Genomic DNA, 6,296 nt, shown 5'->3' on the forward strand with positions numbered 1-6,296 from the left:
GCATTATAGTTATACATAATAGTTGTGTTCATCTGGTCAAAAATTAAATATGTGTGGAATTTGATTTACTCCATTTCAGTTTAGGTTCCCCCTTCCTTTCCTCCCTTGATCCCTCCCACTATTCTCCTTCCTTTACTGGTCTCCCTTTCACTTGTTTATTTTTGATTGGCATTTTATAGATACACATAAAAGTGGATTCACTGTGATATAGTTATATATGTGCATGGCATAGTTTTGTTAAATTCATTCTACATTTCCTTCCCTTTTCCTCCCCACCCCCATCTCCTTCTATTCCATTGATCTTCCCGATTTCTTTATGGTATCTGACCTCACTCTCTTTTTTCATTATTTTACACTGGCTTCTGCATATGAGAGAAAATATTTGACCATTGATTTTCTGAGACTGGCTTATTTCATAAACATGTTGCTCTTCAGTTCTATTAATTTAGCAGCAAATGCCATCATTCCATTCTTCTTTATGGATGAGTAGAATTCCACTGTGTACATTTCACACATTTTCCTAATCCACTCATCTATCAATGAGCATCTGGGTGGGTTCCATGACTTGGCTCTTATGAGTTTTGTTATAAACATTGATGTATCTGTATCACTATTGTATGGTGATTTTAATTCTTTTAGATAAATACTGAGGAGTGGGATAGCTGGGTCATATGGTGGTTCCATTCCTAGTTTTTGTATCAACTTTAAAAAATAATTTCTATTTTATTTTTTGGTAGCTTTTTCAACTTTTCAAAATATTTTACAGATTATTTACAGGTAATTTTCAGTTATATGTTCAACTAGGAAAGAAATATAAATTATTAAACAAAGAAAATTTATTATAAAAATATTTTAGACAAGTGTTGGAAGACTTAAAAAGTAGAGGAAACAGTGAAATGAAACACAAGGTTACTGTAGGAACTGGCTTCCACTTCTTTGGTGATACAAAGGGAAGAGAATTTAGAAATTCAGGGAGGAACTTGCAGAGCTGGGATTCAGACTATATAGAAAGGTCTCCACTTGTCTGTGGCTCATGACTCTGAAGCACTGAGGAGGGTTTGAGGTGCATCTGATTCTGATTACTCTTTAGAGGCACATAAGATCACCAAAAGAGCTGAAGATTGGAATTATTGCTGTTTTTGATTTAGGTGCTATTGCGGGAAGCCATCTGTAAACTGTGCCTGAACTAAAGCACTGTTGAAACCATTAGGCAGAAAAGTCTGATGTCAGGAACTTCCAGTAACAACCCTGCTGTTTTAAGAATGCCTGGTTCACATGGTGTCTTACCCAGCTCCCTCACAAGTTCAGGACAGCACCAGAGATGGGGTGACCTGCTGGAGTCACAGAGCCTCTTGGAGATGGGTGTGGCTTGCCAAAATGCCAATCAATCTGTTTACAGCAAGACCTCTGCCCCACTGAAAAGCAAGAAAGAATCAAAACTCCTCCCACTGAAACCTGCCTTTGAGGTACTCACCCTTAAATAAACAATCAGGATCCTTTTTCAGTTGTTGAGTTCCAGCTCCTATCAGGACTGGAAGATCCTTCAGGTGCTCCGCTTTTCATAACTGATTTCTGGCTCTCTCTTTATTTCTTACTGATTATTTCAGATTTTTTATTTCTCAGGTGGCTCACACCTCCTGAGCATGAACCTACACTGGTTGGGTGCTGCTCACCTTATCATATGCTATTATGGGTCATGTTCAAAGGAATACAAAGTGAAAGAGTATGGTAACTATTTTTAGTTTTTTCCCTCCAAACAACTAGTTGGTACATACCTATAGAAAACAAAATCAATATGTAAAAAAATACCTGCATTCTCATGTTTAGTGCAGTACTATTCACAGTAGTCAGGATATGGAATTAACCTAAATGTCCATCAACACATAAAGAAAATCTCTCTCTCTCTCTCTCTCTCTCTCTCTCTCTCTCTCTCTCTCTCTCACACACACACACACACACACACACACACACACACACGCACACACACACACGCGCGCACACACACACACACACACACACACACACACACTGCAATACTATTAGCCATAAAAAGCATGAAACTCTCTCATTTGCAATAATGGGATGGGCCTTGAGGACAGTAAGTGCACAGAAAGACAAATGTTGCATGAACTCTCTCAGAAGCGGAATCTAAAAAAGTTGATTGTATAGTAAATTGTAGATCCTGGAGATATGAGAGAATGTTGGTAGAGGGTGATCCAAAATTATAATGTTGTCATTCAGTAAGTTGTGGTGTACTATTGCATGGCAGAATAAATACAACTAATAATAATTAAAATAGCTAGAAGAATTTGAATGTACTCACCATAAATAAATGATAAAATTTAAGATAATGGATACAGTAATTATCCTAAGTTGGTTAATTCCTAATATACCCATGAATCAAAATATTGCATTGTACCTCATATATAGGTACAAATATTTTGTGTTCAAAAAAGCAAAAGAAGGTGAGGAAATTTCTTCTTACCTTGTCTGTTTCATATCTCATGATGACTCTCATTGATTAGATCCTAATTGGAAGGCATCTTGCAAAGAAAAAAATGTAGCTTTAAATTAGCAAACCCAACATCACAGAGAAGTATAAGGGAGATTTGTAGTTGAAAATTTGATATCCAGCACAGTGCCCATTTTGAGTACTCAGCATCCGTACTTTACATCAATTTATAAACTTCTGTAACAACTTAATTCATCTGCCTAACAATTTGTAGATATTATTCATAGAAATGTGGATGCTTTCATTATTCTTAACAAGAACAAAAATATCTAAAGGTCATTTTATTTGTTCATTGAAAACATATTTATTTTATTTCTATCACAGTAATCCCAGATATGCTTTCAACAATGGCTTCCCCTTGTATTTCCTTTATGGTGTCATTTGAAGAGACAAAGTTTTTAATTTAAAAATTCCAATCTATAATTTTTTAAAAATAAATAGTGTCTTAAGTAATGTTTGCCTATTTCAAGGTTTTTATGCTTTTATATTTTATTCTAGAAGCAATGTAGTTTTAACTTTTATGCTTTATATTTTAGGTCTATTCATTTCAAGTTAATCTTGGGTTTGGTGTGAGGAAGAAGTTGAGTTTCAAATTTCTCCATAGCACATTTAGCAATTCCAATGCCATTTGTTGAAAAGACTATTTTTTACTTATTAAATAATATTAGCATCTTTAAAAAATAATATTCCTATATGTATGGATCTATTTTTGGACACTGCATTCTTCTCTTGACTTGTCTGTGCTTAGGTTAGTATGGCAGTGTTTTGATTACAGCTGTTTTATAGTGAATCTAATCTAATCTAATCTAATCTAATTCTTCTATATTTATTTTTCTGTTTTAATACAGTTTTGTGTATTTTGAATTTACATATTAGCTTTAGAATTAGCTTGTTGATTTATTACAAAATTGGTTGGTATGACAGTGTTCTATTGATACTACAACAAATTACCACAAACTTTGTGGCTTTAAACAATTTATTTTGATGTTGTTTCAATGTTTATGCCCTTCTAAATTCTTTTAAACTTAATTCTCAATTGCAACAGTATTAAAAATTCTTTTGAAGGTAATTAGGACATGTGGTCATTGCCCCTTGTATTAGTGCTCTTATAAAGAGCTTGACAGTGTAAGTTTGTTCCTTTTACTCTTCTGGCATGTGAGACACAGATTTCTGCCCTTTTTGCCATGTGAGTATGCCATTAGAAGATGCCAGATAACAATGCTTCGTTATATACTGAATTTATTGGATCCTTGATCTTGGATTTCCTAGTCTCCTGAAGTTCAAACAACACATTTATGCTGTTTATTAATTATCCAGGTAAGATATTTTATCATAGCAGCAGAAACAGACTAAGACAATTAATTTTCTTTTCTGGAGATGAGAAGTAAGAAAGATTTATGGAATTAGTTGCTATCTGAGATATAGCATGTAAGAAGCATGCTTTACCATACTCTGGATTCAAGAAAAACTTTTTTTTTGTTTCTATCACTTCTAAAGGAAAATTCATTTGTTTTGTAGTATTGGGGATTGAAAGAAAATTCATTGCACTAAATGATTATTTGTTTTTCTTGTAAGAATTTTTATTTAGATCCCATACTTGACATATTTTTTCTACCCCCCAACATCTTTGCTTCTGTCAGAGTTACCTATATCTATTTCTTTTACTTTATGATCTTAGCAGTGCATTACAAAGCAATATCCCTAGCATGAAATAAGGGGTACATGAAGTGAAGGACTGTCTAAAAGTTCCTTTTTTATATTAACACATGTTCAAAATAAAATTTTATGTGAGTGTTTATTTTTTAAAAGTAGTTTTAAGAGAACAGGATACTTGAATAAGACACATTACTTCTCAAGGGGGGAAAAAAACCCCAAACCTCCAAAGCCCTCTGCTAAGGTGGCACCAATAATTCAAGAAACCAAGATAAAAAGATTATGATCTATTTCATCTTCTAAACAGGATGAATACTTATAAAAACATTTAAGTCCTCTTATCTTTTGCAAAGAAATCAGTAAAATTAACACAAGGATGTTTTGGAAGGTTTAAGGGTCACATTCAGAAGTAAACAGAACATTTTCTAATTCTAGAAATTAAAATGAGAATTTTCATTAGCTGCTTGATTCTACTATGCCTGAGCAGAAATAATTTGAATAATAAACTATCAAAAAAGGTCTATAGCTTCAAAACTAACATCAACAATTCCTCATAAAATGCTTATCTCTAGTATTTTTTTCTTTGTTCTCTTCCTTTGCCCTACTGTATCTATATTTGAGTTCAATGAACATTACACTTTGCAACTTCTCCTTAAAACAAAGAAAGTACAAATGGAAAAAAGTAAGCCTGAGAAGTCCTAGAGCCCTAGAGCATTTTCTCTGGCTGACCATGGCCATTTCTGTTTCAATCCAAGGCTCAAAGCCTCTTTTGGGAACAAGAATCATAGCTTTGCTATTAGATTACCCTGTCAAAGGCCATCAGATAGACAGGTATTTACCCGGTGGTTAACCTCAAGCTTTGGGGTAATGATGAAAACAACAATAACAACAAATAAATTTCCTATTGAAACCTTTAAAAAATTTTCTGATGCTTAAGGAAAATAACTTTGCACATATTCATGTGTCCTGGAGCCAATCACATCAACTTATATTTGAGTGAATTAGAAATTAGAGCAAATTTCATTATTATATCTATTTAGCTGATAAATGGCACTTCACCAATGACCTTTTTAAAAAAATATAACCTTTAACAAGAACTCATAAGTAGCATTGATTATGCCCCAAGAGATGGTGGCCCCATGGTAATTCAGATGGGTTCCTCTGAAAATATTTGTCAGTTTTCAGTCCTATTCTTGCTGGATCATTTTGAAAACATGAAGGAAAGACTGAAATTTCATACAAATCTGAGACCAAAATGTGAGTTTTTACATTAATAAGAAAAAAACAAAAATCCCAATATGGCACCAATAGACCTCCCAGAGATGAAGTCATTGACTGAATAAGCACTGTGAGTAGCTGCAGAAGGCAGATGCTCCTTAATGGGACATGAAGACCAAAGGAAAGGACATCACTGACTTTGTATTCAAAAGAATGGGCACCAAGCCTTGATAATACCTTCCAATTTTATAGCATTTCATGAAATGAAAGCCTGATAAGTGTTTGTGAATTTGTCATGATGCTTGTGGTCTTGAAGCAATCAATGTCTGAACTCTTTTCAATGGAGTGAAAATGTCTTCTGTTGTCCCTGAAAGTACAGCCATGCCATGGATTTCAAACTCTGGGGCACTGAATGCATTTAAAGAAGGCACAGTAAATCTTCATACAAAGCAGGATGTGGCTCCATGCATGTATATCAGAATACACTCTACTGTCATTGTTGTGATTTGAATGTGAGGTGTCCTCTAAAGCTCATGTGTGAGACAGTGCAAGAAGGTTTAGAGGAGAAATGTTTGGGTTGTGAGAGTCTTAACCAAATCAGTGAATTAATTCCTAATGGGATTAATTGAGTGGTAGCTGGAGGCAGGTGGGATGTAGCTGGAGAAAGTGGTTAATTTGGGTGTGGCTATGGGGTAAATATTTTGTATCTGGAGAGTAGAGTCTCTTTCTCTGTTTCTTGATCACCATCCTGATGTGGGCTGCTGCCCTCTGCTACCCTCTCCTGCCATGATGTTCAGCCTCACCTCAAGCCCTGAGGAATGGAGCTGGCCTTCTATGGAATAAAACCTCTGAAACTGTGAGCCCTCAAATACACCTTTCCTCCTTGCTGTTGTTCTGGTCAGATCCTTTAGCT

General features: G+C 34.8%; 1 pseudogene across 1 annotated transcript; it reads right to left on the reverse strand.

Moving 5' to 3' along the window:
- Positions 1-5,235: 5,235 nt before the first annotated feature.
- Positions 5,236-5,766, reverse strand: LOC308649308 (mitochondrial nicotinamide adenine dinucleotide transporter SLC25A51-like; annotated as a pseudogene). The gene has a single exon. The product of its transcript is annotated as a mitochondrial nicotinamide adenine dinucleotide transporter SLC25A51-like (transcript).
- Positions 5,767-6,296: the final 530 nt, after the last annotated feature.

Source organism: Spermophilus citellus (assembly GCF_964194105.1).
Source record: "Spermophilus citellus genome assembly, chromosome: 5".
Taxonomy (NCBI): Eukaryota; Metazoa; Chordata; class Mammalia; order Rodentia; family Sciuridae; genus Spermophilus; species Spermophilus citellus.